Genomic DNA, 17,784 nt, shown 5'->3' on the forward strand with positions numbered 1-17,784 from the left:
GTATCCAGAAAGCCAGTACTAAAGACTTTAGTAGAAAACTGGCAGTGTGCACCTAGAAATCAATCTGACATTGATTTATGTTGCCAAAAAATATTCACTTCCTATTATTTTTTGCTTGATGGGTGTTATTTTTGGGCTATTTCAAGACAGTTACAAAAATCCCATTACATGATGCTGCCAGACCCCACATAGGAGTGAATGACCGCACCCAGAGCATTGAAGCGGCCTGTAGGTCTGACCACAGCGCTATAAAGCGGGACTGTGCTTATACACTGTCCCTCTCAGATTGTTAACTTGGTTCAGCAACACAGTTTTCAAAGTGGCCACGGAAAGGGCAGTGGTAAAATGGGTTGTTTAATGGTTGTGTGTGCCCTCAAGCACCCAGGGTGCATCTGCGTTTTCTCTAGGATGTCTGCCTAGTAGATGCGATTTTCATAGAGGTTTCTATTCTAGATGTAGGCGTAATTTTCTATTTTAAAACATAGCATTTGTGAAGGAGACTAAAAATATACAGCTTTAAGGAACTGCTTTATTTTGAGGATGCACTGTCTCTTACTAAAAAAAATCGTACTACCAAAGACAGGCCTAGAAAAGGTTTGGTATAAATCCTCAACACAAGCCTGCCAAAGAGGCTAGTTTGCAGATGCCAGTTAGCAACGCTGGCATTGAATTAATTTCTCTGGTGCTGTTTTAAGCATGAAAGCAACAGCCTGGCAATACCGAGATTTTGATTCCTCTTGGTTCAGCAATCAACTGCTCGTGCCCTAAGGTGCGCTGCCGAATGAGGGCTACATGTTTTCATCGAGGTCAGTTGTAAAGTGAGTAACAACGTGCCACACTTCATGGGAAAAGTGTCTCTGTGATCTCGCATACAAAAAGACTTCACACTAGGCATGTGGCACTGCCTAGTTACGAGATGGATTTATTCCGATTTCTGCCTTGATTTGTCTCTCCCTTACACCTATCACTTAAATACACCTACTTTTAGAAAGAAACGCATCGACAAATTGAAAGCTCGCAGCATCCTACGTAACAGTCTCTGTCAGAAAGTAATGAATATCATATTAAGTCGAAAGCACTGCAAGAACATCACTAATGTTACGTACAGAAAAATTTCGGCTACCGTGTTTACCTTCCATTTTGGGAGCAGCGTGATGAGATCTATATTGATGACAACAGTCAGACTTCAGTTAGGAGTGACTGAGACTTGGTATCTTCGGCCTCTGTTCCCCTTTCTTCCTACTCAGTATTTTCATTTAAAATAAGGCATGAAGACCTGAAATATTTTATTAAGTAGCGTGCTTTTTGCATTATCTAGAATAACTCGAGCAATATAGAAAGAAAATGTTAAGTTGAACTCCTCAGGGGAAAGTAAATTTCTCAAAGCACAAGTCTGCAATAAATCTGGATCAACATGTTGCCAAGAAAAGACACTACATTTGACCTTTCAATGAGAACCTCCTTTTCACTGTACCATGCAACATGCTGGAAAAGCGTCATCCTAAGACAGGTCTTTTTTTTACCTGTCTTTAGCACAGGCCTGCTTATGAGAATGCACCTCAACCATCTTTCATAGAATCATAGAATCATAAAATCATAGAATCACATGGTTGGATGGGACCTATAAGATCATCTAGTCCAACCGTCTTCCCACTACCATTGCTGCCACAGCTACTAAACCATATCCTGTAGCTTCTCATCAAGCCGCCTCTTGAACACTGCCAGGGACGGAGACTCCACCACCTCCCTGGGCAGGCCGTTCCAGTGCCTTACCACTCTTTGAGAGAAAAAGTTTTTCCTCAAGTCCAATCTAAACCTCCTCTGGTACAACTTGTGGCCATTTCCTCGGGTCCTGCTTGTTGCCTGGAAGAAGAGGCCAAACCCCTGTTCATCACAACCTGCCTTCAGGAAGCTATAGAGTGCAATGAGGTCTCCCCTGAGCCTCCTCTTCTTCAGACTAAACAATCCCAACTCTCTCAGCCGCTCCTCATAAGACTTGTGCTCCAGACCCCTCACCAGCTTTGTTGCCCTTCTCTGGACACGTTCCAGGGCTTCAATGTCTTTCTTGTAGTGAGGGGCCCAAAACTGAACACAATACTCAAGGTGCGGCCTCACCAGTGCCGACTACAGGGGGATGATTACCTCCCTGCTCCTGCTGGCCACACTATTTCTAATGCAGGCCAGGATGCCGTTGGCCCTCTTGGCCACCTGGGCACACTGTCGGCTCATGTTCAGCTGAGCATCAACCAACACCCCCAGGTCCCTTTCCTCTTCACAGTCCTCCAGCCACTCAGCTCCGAGCCTATAGCGCTGCATGGGGTTATTGTGGCCAAAGTGCAGGACCCGACACTTGGCCTTGTTGAACCTCATGCCATTCAGCTCAGCCCAGCGATCCAGCCTATCCAGATCCCTCTGAAGGGCCTCCCTACCCTCAGGCAGATCAACACTGCCACCCAACTTGGTGTCATCTGCAAACTTACTGAGGGTACACTCAATCCCCTCGTCTAGGTCATCAATAAAGATATTGAACAAGATGGGCCCAAGTACCGACCCCTGGGGGACACCACTTGTAACAGGCTGCCAGCTGGACTTGACTCCATTAACCACCAGCTGCTGGGCACGGCCCCCTAGCCAATTCTTTATCCAAAGAAGGGTATACCTACCCAGTCCACAGGCAGCCAGTTTCCCTAGGAGAATACTGTGAGAGACCGTGTCAAAGGCCTTGCTGAAGTCCAGGTAGACCACATCAACAGCCTTTCCTTCATCCACCAGTCTGGTCACCCAGTCGTAAAAGGAAATGAGGTTGGTCAAGCACGACCTGCCTTTCGTGAACCCGTGCTGGCTGGGCCTGATCCCCTGGATGCCACTCATATGCCGAGTGATCTCACCCAAGATGATTTGCTCCATAACTTTCCCAGGTACTGAGGTCAGGCTGACAGGCCTGTAGTTCCCCGGATCCTCCTTACGGCCCTTCTTGTAGATGGGAGTCACATCGGCAAGCCTCCAGTCCTCCGGGACCTCCCCAGATCATCTTGGAGTACTCATGGATTTTCTGAAACTTTCTCTGCTTGAGTGCTCGTTCCAGTAAATTTAAAGTAATCTCATCTTAAATGTGTGAACAGTCATGCATTTAGACATTACAAACATTCTGGTTTTCTGCATAGGACTTTCTGAGAAGGCTGTCTAATGAGGCAGAGGAATTTACATCCCTGGAGAGGTTTGGGACCAGGCCGAGCAGATGCCCTGGAAGCAGCATGGGCGCTGCTGGTGCCATGTAGCTGTAGCTGTGAGAAGGGGACATGAACCTCCTGAGCTTCCCCTTGAGATTCTTCACAAACTGATTTTCTGTGAGGCATCCTGATGGCATCACTTTGATGAGCTGAGAGACAGTAGCTTTCAGCTGAACCTGTCCTGGGTTTCTGGCAGAAATCTCCATGTTTGTAAGTGGGAACGGAGGGTAAAGGCACCTGTGCTGGCTGGAAGTCCAATTATGTTCCATCCCAAACTGATTTGCAAGAGAGTTCAAACTACAAAACTCATAATCCTTTGTGACCATATCATCTGCCATGGATGAATGATATCTTCAGGAAGAGTTTACCTAGGGTCCAGTCATTTCTGTAGCTAGATGTGAAATTTGCTATTTTAGTCATATAGCACTACTTTTACTTACTGCAGGCCCATGCATACAACTTCTTAAATAATTAATTTATAGAGAGATTGCATTTTTTGAGCTGACACCCAAGAACCTTCTAAATTATGTTCAGATTGATTAGCTGACTCTCATTTAGGAGGAGATCAAATGGATATTAACTGAAATGTGAATATATGTTTAATGAAATGGTCACTGTCAAAATTATGTTTTTTACATTCCTCCAGTCTTAGGATGCAGATTACTGTCAATACAGTCAATCATAAGGAAAGATTTGATATTTCTTTGCAGTTTTTACTTTCATGGACTAACTTGCTCAATACTGTTTTTAAAACGGGTTGATCTCCACTCTTTTGTCTGCTAGGAGTGTGAGCTGAGTTACGTGCTTCTTTCCTGCTGAATACATATGTGACATGGTTTACACATATCTCGTTTTAAATTATGCTAATATGTTGGAAACATATGACACAGAGATACCAGAAAATAGCCTGTACCTTAAACACTTCTGTAGTCATTGGCAGGACTTCTCAAACCTGTTCAGGTATATTTAAAAATCCAGAATGTAGAATATATATAATTTGGTCTATGAATGATAACCTTGGCCCTTTTTTGTGTGATAAACTTAGTTCAAGTACTTACAGTGTCTTTATGGGCTCTAAAGCTTTTATTATTAATTTGCAAGTAGGCCTTTTCAGACCTCTTAGGATTCTCTTTTCACAGCTAGATAAAGACTTGCTGTGAATAGAAGAGACCATGTCCAGTTACATCAACCAGATCAACTGGCGATCCAATTTCTCATTTCAGTAATGGGGATGCTAATTCTCTGAAGTTCCTAGTAGCCTTGAGATGAAAAATGGGCTTAACAAAGCTGCCCGTGGTTGGTTTGTTTTCCTGAATTATGCTACGCCAGCCTAGACCCTCAGGATGGCTAGAAGTTAACAGCCTGTATAAATAAATAATGATAATTGTAATAGCATTTTAAATTCACTAATTATTCCCAGGACTAGATAGCTATTTTGCTGAATGTATGTGAACCAGAATGTAATCTAACAGCACCAATTTTTTTTTTCCTTCCTACTAAAGCTGTGTGAATGCTAATGTGACTCCAAGCAATGATGACTCCGAACAAGGAGAAACAACACTCAGAACATACAGCTTCAGTATGGATAACCCTGTCATGCCATAGGGCCTTGGTGGAAGATACTTTTCATATTCCCACCACACTTGCTCAAGAACTGAGTTCAATTCAAACAGTTCCTCAAATGGGACCAGAGTCCTCATGGAGGCGGCAAGGAAGCTGTGGACAGGGGAGCTGCCAAGGGAACGTGTCTGCTCCCAGGTGGGAGCTCCTACAGGGTGTTTTGGTTATGCTAAGTACATTTTTTTCAGACAGATAAATCTTATGGCAAAAATCTCTGACCAAGTCCATTATTTCTAAGGTGGGAAGCTGTGCTTGCAGATCGCTCAGTGGGACCCCTGGGTGCAGAGATTTCAGGACACCAAAGAGCTCAGATGCTAATTGCAATCTGTAATCTTTCCGGTAGAAGAGCTTCTTGGGTTTGGTAACAATGGTGCCCATTTGCTTAGCTCACCAGCTTTACACCCTCCCCTCTCCCTGTCTCACAGCTCCATCTGTTTCCCCAATTTCCTGCTTGTGTGCTCTTCTGGGCCGATCATTAGACCTGCCCCAACCACCACCACCATGAGAGCTCCTTCAGATGTGTTTTCTCTCTGCTTTGCAGTAGTGCAGGTTTTGGAGCCGTTTCCTGACAGCTTCCCATCCTTCTTGACCTTGAGGAGTTTCTAAAAGTAGGGTGGACTGATGGTGTTTGCTAACAAAATAATGAATCCTTTATTTCTCAATTGGAAAGGAATAAAATAAAATTACATCGGAAAAAAAAAAGTTGCATCTTCAAATAGAGTCTAAATGATGGTAACAAAGAAGTGAATGTTACCTACTTGAGCTCTAAGTCTACCTACTAAGCTCTACAAGTTAAGTATAAGCTGTACAAAATAAAAGTGTTAACTCAGTCCCATCCAGTCCCGTGCTGGAGAACTTGCATCTGCTACTGCTCTGTGTCTCTGGCTGCTTCGCAGGGCCTCCAGTAATAATAAATTTGTCAGCATGGTCTCCCTAGTGTCATATACAAAACCTCTAGCACTCTGCAGCTGAAAAACCCAGCTTGTGTGTGTGCACTTTGCCAGCCTAGTAAGTAGCTGGGTGTTGTTTCTGGTTTTAATTTTTTTTTTTAAATTGTGGTGCTAGCTGTGAGCATGTAGCTTGTCATATTTTATGGGGAACTGCACCCTTTTATATCAAGTTACGCATTTCCTATGCAAGCATTTGTTTGCGTATGCATTCATCTTGTGCAAATAAAATGTAAGTGACAACACTCCAAAAACATCAAAGGGAGTTAAAGTACACAACAATGTGAATTTCTGTCTTTCAGTATTCATCTTTTTCTTTTTAAAATTTATTTTAGGGCACAAGGGGAAAAATTTACTGTTATTTAGCTGGTTAGTCACAGCTGGTGATACTTTATTTTAGTTGTCCTATCATTATTAATACAGCAGATAATCACCATAATAACATTCATCAAAATAAATTCATGAAGTGTTCCCATCCTATATGCTTTAACTGGAATTTCATTGTAATTTAGGACAACTGACATGTTCATTTGAGCCAAAGTACTGTTAATACCTTAGTTAAACAAAATAATTCTCTTTACGCCTGAGCGCTGGGATATTATTTGCACCAGTTGCTTTAAAGTTGCATGGTCCTGAACTAAATATCCAAAAATGTTGAAGAACTTCAAAGCATCATAATGCTCAAGTAATCCAACAGGTATTAACAGTCTCTCCTCCCTAAAAAGAGAATCATTACGTAACTAATTAATTTGCCATAGTAAATAATCCACTGACATTTACAATAAGCATCCCTATTGGTGGTTGAAATAAATATTAAGTTGCATGTAGAACTATAAATAGTAAGAATTTTGATGCCAGGCACTTTCAAAATACTATGGAAAATAGATGAGTGCTGGCTACGTTAAATAAATTTGCAGGTCTCAGAAACATGAGCATGCGAAGACCGCGGCTATCTCTGAAAGTAACCACCTGCCCAGCACCCTCCTGCCACGCTGGTGGGTGGCATTGGTCAGTATATCCTATGTCTGACTAAAGTGAGGTGTCTGAAGTTTGTCTTTAACAGCTTTAGCTTGTCTCAGCTGGAGGGATTTTCAGCATTTAAAGGCTGAAGCACGGTGTGTGGGATGGAGTCTTCCCTGCACTGCCATGGATGGTATGGATGACCTGTAGGATGGAGACAGAGATGAGTAGGTGGGGTAGTGTGGGACCTTCTAGGCAGGAGTGTAGTACAATTTTGGTTGCTCTCACACCTGCTGATCTTCACTGACCTCTGAGCTTACCAGCCAAAGCTGCCCACCATGCCTCCCTTTCCCCAGCAGAGGTTATGAACCCCTTTGACTGGTTTCACTGCAGAGATGGGCTTGGTCTGTTAGTGTGCTCTGGCTGCCAACTCCATCCTTTAACATGTCCACGTTAACACATCTTTGTAGATGCAATATATATACACATATGCACAATCCATACATTATATATATATATATGCGCATATATTACTAGGCCTCTGGCATAAGTTAGCAGAGATCATTTCAGCAGCGGTGGGTGAGGGCGATACTCCCTGCAGCTTTCTGGGCAGCCAGGAAAGAGCATGGTCCCAGGGCAGGAAAGGCAGCCCATGAGCTGCTGGAAGCAGCAGCCTCTTGGCTCAGCTGCAGGGGAGGCAGCAGGACTCACAAAGTGATTTTTAAGTGGAAAGTATCAAAGCTGCAAGCAGAGAGGGCTCCTGACTGTGGGAGGATGCACACTTCAGTGCTTTAGGGTGTTGTAGCAGTACTGTGCCTCTGCCGTGAATTACTGCAGGCCCCGCATAGGCATGACCCATGTGCCTCCTGACTCGTGCGGCTCACGCTTCCAAAACACAGGCATGCCAGCCCCAGCTTTCTGGAGCCCTGAGGACGAGCAGCCTTTCCTGCGTCTCACAAGAAACCCCCCTGGTTGCTCTTTCACCTCATCCTAATGCGTAGTGACACTACGTGCTGCCTCGCTCTCCAGCTGCCACCATAAACCTATTTTTGTTTCTGACAGAAGATGGGGACCAGGCATACCCAAGGCTTGACTTGAATAAATCAGTTCCTGAGCAGCACATGGACCTGGTCAAAGGTTTGCAATAGGAGATCCACCCTGGCTAGGTCTCAATGTCATCCTTTCCCTCACAAAAAAACCCAGGCAATTTGTAAGCTACATTACATGTTATTTTCTTATGGCTGGTAATTATTCATATATATTAGTGCTGCATATATATAGATTTAAAGATAAGTGAGATAGAGCATTATTTTACTTGTTTTTTTTTTTTTTTTTTTCCACAGACTTTTGATGAACATTCCCTGTGATTCCTATTCTTACAAGACGAGCCAAAGACCAACACCAGGACATGTAGCTGGATTCTGGTCCCACAAAGGTTTGAAGGTGGAACCCTGCGGTTCAGAATGGTTTAATTGACCCAGAATGGTTTAATTGACCCAGAATGCTGCCAATTCACAGCTAAAACGGGGAAAGTCAGGAGTCAGAGGATGCAGTTTACTCAGCCTGATGCAACCAGAGGAGGCTTCAGGGGCACAGGGAGCTGAGCAGGCTGTGTAGTGAGCAGCATGCATGTTTCTGCTGAGAAATGAAAGCTAGCGTGGAGGGTAACATTAGAAAAAGTCAGATCCCTGGGAGGTGTAACGCAGGTCGCAAAGCACAATGCTGTATCACAACAGGAAAGGGATAGAGAATGGTCTTGAACGAACTGGTGTTTAATGCAACCTGGTCAGCAGCGATAGTACTGAGTAAAAAAGGACAATGTAGGAGCAAGAGAGCTGAAGATGGGTGAAAAGGCTTGGAAGCGTGGAAGACCATATGAATATCAAACTGTAAGAAATAGGGCAATTCGGCATAACAGGCTAAAGGGTAAGACAGAAACGTAGCACAGCTATTCAAAAGACTAAAGAGAGTGATTTATTCCACTAATTCACCCTTTCACTTAATACAAGAGGAAGTAGGCACTTCCCATGTCCAAGATACTGACAGTTTTGAACAAAACAAGCAGTTAGAGAGCATCTGAATTTCTACAATAGCTTATAAATTAGACCCAGATCCTCTAATGAATTTAAGCCTGATACACATACCTGCAGGTATATTCTGCTTTGAGACGTGGGTTTGTTATCATAGTCTATTTGATTAGTCGCTACTCTTGAGCATTTTTGCCCGCTGGTAGTGGTTGTGCAGGTGAAGGGGATGCGCCCGTTGCAAGACAGTGATTTGAGGACTGAGATCTATCGACTTTATGTTCTGCTCACGAATCAGGGAAATCTCTGCCACAAAAAATAAATTATCTGAGATGTTAGGCAGCTCCACTCCTTTGGGTAGGTGTGAGAGGCCAGTGGTTAGGTCTGGACGGCCTGGAGTGCTCACCACATCACGGACTGCGGGGAAAGAGGACTGGCTCTCGCTGACAGCATTAGCCTGTAGGAAAGGTGGGTGGGAGGCATATGGGACTTGGGGTCACCCAAACTCCTACTACAGCAAGACTCTGATTAAAAGAATATTCAGAGGGTTACTCAGCAGAAAAGAAAGATGAGCACTCTCCTGCCATTGAACATACATAATCGATTACAAGAATTTGGAAGAAATTTTTATTTTCTTGCTTCAGGGTTTTGTTTGGTATCTCTGGTACAGGTCCCCACCATAACATTTCCTGCTTGCCTTTGTAGCTATTTCATTTAAGATTTAAACTGTGAATATGCCCATTCTGTTGTGTTACTCTTTCTTTAAATAGTGTGTTGCAAGGGGCTGAGCTTTGAATGGAAGTGGTACGAGACTCGCTGGGTAGAACCGTTTCCATAGGTACTTTGTTAAAATGCAGAATGATGAAGGACCCCAGGCAGAAGCAGCAGCCGGCATAGTGTTAGAAAATCAGGATACTGCTTTGAAGTTTCATGTTTGACTACACTGACATTGGCACAGATCCTGAAAAGGTGTAAAATCTGCAAAAGTGCATACTCAGGAATTGAAATCTCATTAATATCACATATTCTTAAACTACACAAACACATAAAAGCTCACATCCCTCTCCTTTCAATGAAACATAGGTTCCTTTGTAAATTCTATCCCAAATTTGTTAGCTGAAAGGCTAAGAGCTTCTACCTCAAGGATGAGCATCCCAATGTTTACCATAGTGTCTACCCAGAGTCATGGATTCTGCAAAGCCCTACTTGAATTCTGCAGAATGGAGCAGATTTATTAAGGATTTATTTTCCAAAGGTAGTGAAATATCAAAATTTGAGCATTTTCATTTAATTTCATTGTGTAATCTTGACTGAGATCTAATCAGCAAACAAGCTGAAAATGTCCTGCCTATGTCCCTTTCTCCCCAAAAGAGAATGTTCCTGCACTTGGATGAATGTTTTTTTTTGTTCATTCGTTGCGGTAACACTATGATTAAGCAGATGTTAATTACATCATTAATGCAAGTGAATTAATGCAATAAATGATCATCTATGTTTTTATTAGATTCCAAGTAATTATTTACCCCCCCATCATACTCTGATTTTGTTTACCTTGTATAAAAGCTTAAATTTCCTACTCCTTCCGGTGAAACCTGTGAATTTGTCTGTGGGAGAAGGTAAGTCCCCTAATGTTTTGGCCTAGGTGAACTTTTTGAGTGGATGGGTATTCATTTTGAAGTCATATGATCCTGACAAGAATAGTCTCTGTGAAGTCAAGGAGAAACAACGTCTAGCATCTCGGTGTCCTTAAACAAGCTGTACATTTCAGTAAATACCAGAGATTTATTGGTGAGCCGGAGGGAGATGAAGGAAAGGCTAAGGTTAAGACTACCATTTGTAACTTTCAAATCTGTTATGAGCAGGATGAAAATTTAGCCCTTTGAAGTCTCCCAGGCTGAATGATGTGAATGTTTACTACCGACCCCTTCAGTTGCTTCTCTTTGGAGCTTTGCCAGTGCAGCACATTTTACACCCATGTCACAAGTGAAGTTTGTCCCTCAGCAGTTACAAGGAAAACCAGTGAAGAGTGGAACCTCCTGCATATTCATTAATAAAATGTTACATTTTGCATTACTGATTCACCTTTATTTTAAAGATCAAAAGGCCAAATTGTGTGAATCTCTGAAGAATATGGAAAAATTCAGGAAACTCAGGTGAGACAGGCAGACCTTAACATGTCAGGAGGAAATAGGTAGCTCTTGTTTCCGGTGTGGCTTTTCTACTTGTGCCGTTCATCCAGTCACTAGTCAACACTCTTCAAAATCAAGTAATTTTTCCTTGTAGAAAGCAAATTAGCTTGCAAGAGCTCCTATCCAGCTGTAGAGTAATTCTGTTTGACTGCAACTGCATTTTCTACAGTTTATAAAAAGTATTGGTAAATCATAATTGCCACTGAATTACAAAATTAACTTTCTACCGTATGTGACTTGAGTCATGCAACAGAAGTAGGTAAGAACAGGCTCTCTGATGCCGGTGTGCCGTGAGCAGCACTTGCAGCTTCCAGGAACAAAGCCTCTTCTTCAGGAAAGATCCAGTGTCTTCTTTATAAAAGACGGGGATTGCTAAGGATTTAAAGGTCATTCTGGAGCAATGCACGCCAGACTGCTGTATTAGATCAGGTCTTATGCTTGATTTCACTGACCTCTGCCGTGGTGAATATTAAGGTTAGAAATATTGGAGTGGTGTTTAAAAAACAAGAGGGAACTGTTAAAGGTGGGGAAGGAGAGAGGGATTTATCCCATTCCTAGTTAAAGGAGGTCTCTCAACAGCAATGGCAGTCCAGGTCTGCAAAACTCATTCATCTGTTTCATAAATTCTGGAAATAACAGAGTTAACTCAAACAGGTTCAACGATTCCTGTTATCAGAAGTGACTAATGCATTTTATTTTTTTAGGCTGTGGGCAGCAAGAGAAATGGGGGAGGATGCAATCCCACTACGGACAACAGAACGCCACTTCTCACGTTTTCTTACCTGAGCTTTTCCCAGCGTCTCCACATCGCGTACTCCAGATGCATTTCAGGTCTCCACTGCTGTTATAATTTGGGATAATACTTCATAAGTAATTCTACTCTAGTTAGATACGTTAATAGAATTAATATACTGTAAATACATCTGTAACTATCCCCCTTGGAATATTTGATGTGCTCTGAAACAGGCTTGTGTTTAGTCCCCTGACACAATGAGAAGGTCTAGAAGAACAGGAAATAATAATACAGCCCGCAAGCTCGTGTCATGCCAGCTATTTTGTGCCAAATGTTGTTCTCAAGCACCTGGCAAGCACAATTCATTCATTTTCCAAATGTCAGTGGCCAGCCAGCTCCTCAGGACATTCCCTCCCAACACAGGGACACTCGATAGGCGAAATTGGGCAGCTTTTGGCCGCCAGCCTTGTTCCCAAGCCACGTGCACAAACTGTAAGGACGGAAGCGCCTCTTGTTTCTGTTTTTGTCTTGCGAGAGGCAAATTTTTCTATTATCCTTCCTGTTTACTTTACTCCACCATCAGTATTTCACAGTATTTCAACAGGGCTTTGACAGATGCATATTTGGAATACTGAAAATGCTCCATAGGTGCCTAGACGCAACAGCTGGTTTCTGCTGTAATATGCAAAATATTCATGGCATGCTGTAAGCACCTAGCTTTCGGGGGGCTGGCGCAGCTGCGAGAGCTGGGCACGAGCGCGGATCTGCTTTATGTGCCATTATTCATCACTGCCCTCTCCAGGATGCAGCACTCCAGACCCAGCGTCGGTGTGGCGAGCGTAGGTGTCGGGAGGTCTCTGCCCACCAGCGGCTGAGCCCGGGCTGCTGCTCCACCACCTCCTGCTTTCCAGCTGTAGGTTGCATCACAAGTCCTCTACCCTAAAGCTTGTACCTACAGCAGGCTGGCAGCTGCGATGTTGGCCCAATAATGAACTGAAGGAAGCCTTGTCGCCACACAGAGGGGGTCCTCAGGACAGTATTTGTGTACAGCCTGTCTAGCCAGCCTTTGAGATGCAGGCTTGGCTTCAGTGGACGCAATACGACTGTGTACAAATGATCTTTGAGGTTCTCTGACTCATAAATGTAACCTAAAAGCTCTTGTCATTTCCATTAAAAAAAAATTCAAATAATTTTCTTCAGTGTTTTCAACGTCTCTCATTTAGAGTGTGAGAATGTGAGATGGGTGAACACAGGGTTTTGAAATGTCAGACAATTAACTAGCAGTCATAAGGTGAACTGAAAATGTTTTTCCTTCATTGTTTTTCTTCATAAGTTGGCACCTCACACATCTGAACACTTAGCAGTCCATATCTCTGGCAGCTGAAGCCATCCTTTATTTTTTGTGTCAATCACTACAGGCTTGAGATTTAAACTATTAAAAACACTCTGATGCTTAAAATAAAAAATAATGCTTGTAAAAGTGGCCAGAAGAATTAATGACAAACTTTAGAGCTGGCTATATGCTGTATCCATCCAGTGTTTTTACCCATCTGGCAGCAACAGACTACAGAACTTCTCAGTCTCCTGGGTAAAGGATGAAGCACGTCAATGCTGAGGATCTGAAACGTCTTTGCTGCCTTCAGGCTGCTCGACTGAGAGAAACGGCCACAGTTCCTGGCAGGAAATAGTAAAACTGCTGTTACTCTCTGTCTGAGAAGAAAGGACACTGGACACAGTGTATGTGTGTGTGTGCGTGTGTGTGTAACCCTCCTACTCTGACACGCTTCCATGAAGAAGTGGGTCTTGGATGAAGCCCTAAATCCTCAAAGGTGCGCAGGTGTCCACACAGCCTTTTGGGGACCTGGCATAAACTGATTAACACTCAGGTAAATCAGAGGAGGTGGAGCAAAGTCTGGTTTACTGGAGGGAGTCCTTGATCCTGCATTTCCTGTAGGGAAAAGCTCATTTCTCCTCTCAGCACGGTCAGGCAGGAGACAGGCTGAAAGGTGCATAGTCAGAGAAGGAATGCTGATGCTCTGGAGAACTGACTTTTGTTTGGAAGGAGGGCTGTATTGATGATCATGCCTTTTACTGGTCATGTTTTGGAGTCGTTTACTCTGTTCATGTTAACATTCGCACTAGTATGTAGTGTGAAGTAGTACTCTGGATGCAGTTAAACCCCCGTGCAATAGATAGATTTGTCAAGGATGAGGGGACAGCAGCACCCGATTACCGACACGTATGGCCGTTGGTGCCAATGGAGTGCTATAGACTCTCTGGCTGAGTTATGTCCCTCTGAGGAAGTTGCATGAAAATAACACTTAACAAGGGCGATAACGACTGTAGAGATAAAAGAGAGTGAAGAATCTGTTAGCAATATTTCTGTTCCAAGCAGATGACTGAACGTGTCTCCAAACGTTACATAATTTTTTGCGTGACTCACACCACCACAGTCTATAGAGCATAGGCAACATTTGGTAGAGCAGCGAATCAGTGTAAACACCAACAACATTTCTGTAGTCTTAGGAGATGCTCACAGAGAAGCAAACCTGCAAATTTATACTAACAGGCTTTCAAATGGGAGCTTTTATGGTTATATGGTGGTTTTGGTTTTTTTTTCTTGCTTTATCACATCTTTATTAATAGCAGGAAAATCCCATTGTATAAAGTATTTTTCTTAGAGTAGTTTTACACAAAGAGTCAATAAAATGTACTGCTACCACGTTTGCGTTATTGACTTCTTTCAGTGGAACTCAAGCCAGCCTGCTGTAACAGCAAGCTGTTGTTTTCTGAAGGTTTTGGACATGTGTTTTCCTGAACACTTAATAAAAGGAGGCCTCCTGATAACTTCAACTATTCCCACAATGTCAACAGAGTATCTTCAGCTGAGAAAATGACAAGATGGACACCCCTGCTGTCGCTGAAGACCTGATGCTTCCTTGGTGTTGCTTCTTGGGTCTTCTTTGGGCTCCCAAGCCATCTTTGCTATGCTTCAGTGTGGTGTTCTTGCAGGACTGCCTGAAGCTTCCCAGCCCCCCTCCTGCTTGTACACACTCCTTCCTGCACTGAACACCCTCTTCAGTTTAGCACTAATTTGTGGGTTTTGGCCAATTATCCCCTCCGCTCATGTGTTCCTTCAGTTAAAACCCTCACATTCTTGACTCTCTGCTGTTCACGTTTTCTTCATCCTACCATCTGCCTTGTCCTAACATCCTCCTACCTGATTTTTTGCAGTACACCCTCCTTTATGTTTCTTTCCCCTCTGTGTAATTTATGTGTTCCTGTAAAGAGGGGCTCATTGCCCAGGCCCCCAGCTCCTTCCCCTCACACCTCTGCCTAATGCCCAGGATCCATAATTAGCACAGAATCACAGAAAACAGGCCGTAAGGGGCACTCCACAATCTTTAAACCTGTAATGTTGTCCAGGGTAAAAATACGAAATCCTACTGTTTCCATAGTAATCTAATTCAAAGACATTCTTACAATCAGAGAATTTTTCTTTATGCCTAACTTGAATCTCAATTTTCATGCAATTTAAGTCCATCCGGTTTTGTCTTAATCCCTGTGGGCACAGAAAGCAGCTTTCTAGAGCAGCTGTTTGTCTACTGAGGATGGTTACTTCTCAGGCTTCTACCTTCTTCATATCCCTATCCAACAAAGTTCAGTTTCTTCTGTGTCCGCTATTGTCCAATTTTCTTCATATTCTCTTCTCTCTGTAAACAGTTATTTTCCCTCTCTTTAACATATTTAGTTCCCTCATGGCTTCTCCTTTCTCCTCACTTTCTTCCCTTTCCCCATACTTTCTACTCTCGTTTCTGATTTCAACATGTCTGCATCTCCTTGTTCCTAAATATTTGTTCTCAATCCTTCTGACAATGCCTGTTCTGCTGTGTATCATGGGCGCATGTGGAGGCTTGTAGCAATCTATGCCAGGAATGTGTTGCCTTGGTATGGCAGGAATGCATGGAAGCCATCGGCTGTGATGTAAATGCCTTTCAATTACCTTCTCTTTGCAGAATGTCCTTTTTAGTCCTAGTCCCTGTGAAATGCTGCTGGTGCTCTTCTGCCTTCACTGTTTCCATGGTAGCCGATCCCATCCTTCCATGGCTTTCTCATCAGTGGCCTAAACAAAATCTAGAACTGTCATAATTAAAATGGAAGGCATTTTACAATTTTTTTGAAGGCGGGGTGGTAATACAAGATAAAAGTACTTTGCAGCTAAAGATGGGTAAGTAATTAAGCACCATTATCTTAAATCATGATACTTTCAGAGGTATTCTGAGGAACATGTACTGAATACAGTAAAATTGCAATGTTAAATACAGTTAATGACACTGTTCCAGAAGTACAGAACGCAATGGTTTAATTAACCCAGAGTTACCAATTTTAACCAACTCCTCCCCCTGCCCCCCCACCCCCTTCCTTACAAGCACTCCTTGTTTGAGCATTTCAGCTGTGTGCCCTTGGAATCAGACACGGATTTGGATTCTGACTTAAATCCCCAAATTAGAGCCTGTAGCTCCAATGGCTGATCCAAAATCCAGACCTAAATGATTTCAACCTTTGGCATATTTGCAGGCCAGATTCAATATTTTCACAGGCTGCAATTTTCAGTGTAACACCCAATTTCCTCCTGCTTCTCCCTTCCAATCCCCTCAAATGTCTTTGAATCATAACTGTGAGGTGTTCAGGAGCTGGAAAACTTTTAAACTTAGGTCATTAAGTGTAGAGTAAGAACTTCAGAGGCAGCATTCTCAAAAGTCATGGTTAAGATCTGTCTTTTGTGGTCTAATACAGTGTTTCTGCCAAGCTGCTATTCAGTGAACCACAATTTGGAAATACAAGAAAGACATGTCTCCTCTCTCAGATTCAAAGGATTCAAAAGACTTCAGCTACTGTAATGGATTACCATACACATTATTATTGTGAAAGAGAACAGTTGGAATTATACTCTCTATATTCTGTATTTTCTTCTAACTCAGATAAATCAGCATCAAAAAAATAGCAGAGTTCAAAACCTACAGCTTAAAGCCTAGAATTCACCTTTCTTATTTATTGCTTTTTTCGTAATTAACTCTGAAGCTATTTATTAAAAGTGAAACCTAGCCCTTTATGTGCCTCAATTTCCATAGAGCTGTCTGATTAATCAGTATAAGACATGGAGGAAGACAAATGAAAGCTCAGGCAAATGAGAAAATCCAAATTTCCAACGCTGAATGTGTTTCATTCTAACAACACACGTTTGTTTATTGAGTCTAGAAATTATCATACCACACTGTCCCAGTAAATCAAAATTCTCCTTCGTCTTCTGAGCTGAGATTCAGCTTCAGCTGTATGGTCAGTCTTTTTCACAATCTTACCGTAGACTTTTGCAGCGGAGTTCATAACCCAGTCGATACCAGATTTTTGCCTTGATGACAGCTTTACGTTGGTTTCTATGAATTATGAAGAGCCATCAGAAATCTCAGTCTACAGTTTTCAGACACTTTATTTCCAATTCCTACATACTGTGTTTAAATCACTGTCCTGATGTTGGATACAGTGAGTTCTATCACTGAAAAAAAATTCAAAACCTTCCACTTGGAGAAATGGCACTCAATATACTTCCAGTTTGCACCTAAAATCTCTTAGATAACCAGTCCCAAGTGATTGTGAAAAACACTAGCTGAAACAAACACATACTGACATGACGAAATTTAGATGATCAGATTTTTAAAAAGCTGTCTGTTCCCTGGTGGTTTGTTGTTGTTTTTTTTTTTTTCCCTCAAGAAATTCTGTTACTAGAATTTTTGCTATTGGTTTTACGGAGGTGAGAGATTTGTTCAGCTGTTACAGCAATGGTCACAACATAAATTGTTTATATAAATGAAGTTTTTGCTTTTTCCTCCTAGTCTAAAAGCCATTGACATCATAGACAGTTTTTCTTAAAGATACTGTGCATAGAAATTATATTTACCTCGTTCAATGGTAGGAGGTGTAATGTCTCTTATTTTGCAGTTTCTGCATCCAGCATAACAAAAAAATGAGAAGGATACTGTAGATGGCTCAGCTACAGCATGTTGCCATACACAGCTTCTTGCT

General features: G+C 42.5%; 1 long non-coding RNA gene across 2 annotated transcripts in view; it reads left to right on the forward strand.

The window, feature by feature from the left end:
- Positions 1–12,877, forward strand: part of LOC147601823 (uncharacterized) — a 36,986-nt gene extending 24,109 nt beyond the window's left edge. The window contains exons 3-4 of one of the 2 annotated variants that reach the window (XR_015257864.1): positions 8,101–8,200; positions 11,675–12,877. This is a non-coding gene — a long non-coding RNA (uncharacterized LOC147601823). The remainder of the gene's footprint in view (positions 1–8,100; positions 8,201–11,674) is intronic. The other variant, XR_015257865.1, reaches the window with a different exon arrangement.
- Positions 12,878–17,784: the final 4,907 nt, after the last annotated feature.

The sequence above is a fragment of the Chlamydotis macqueenii genome, chromosome 2 (genome assembly GCF_036417535.1).
Source record: "Chlamydotis macqueenii isolate bChlMac1 chromosome 2, bChlMac1.mat, whole genome shotgun sequence".
NCBI classification, from domain to species: domain Eukaryota; kingdom Metazoa; phylum Chordata; class Aves; order Otidiformes; family Otididae; genus Chlamydotis; species Chlamydotis macqueenii.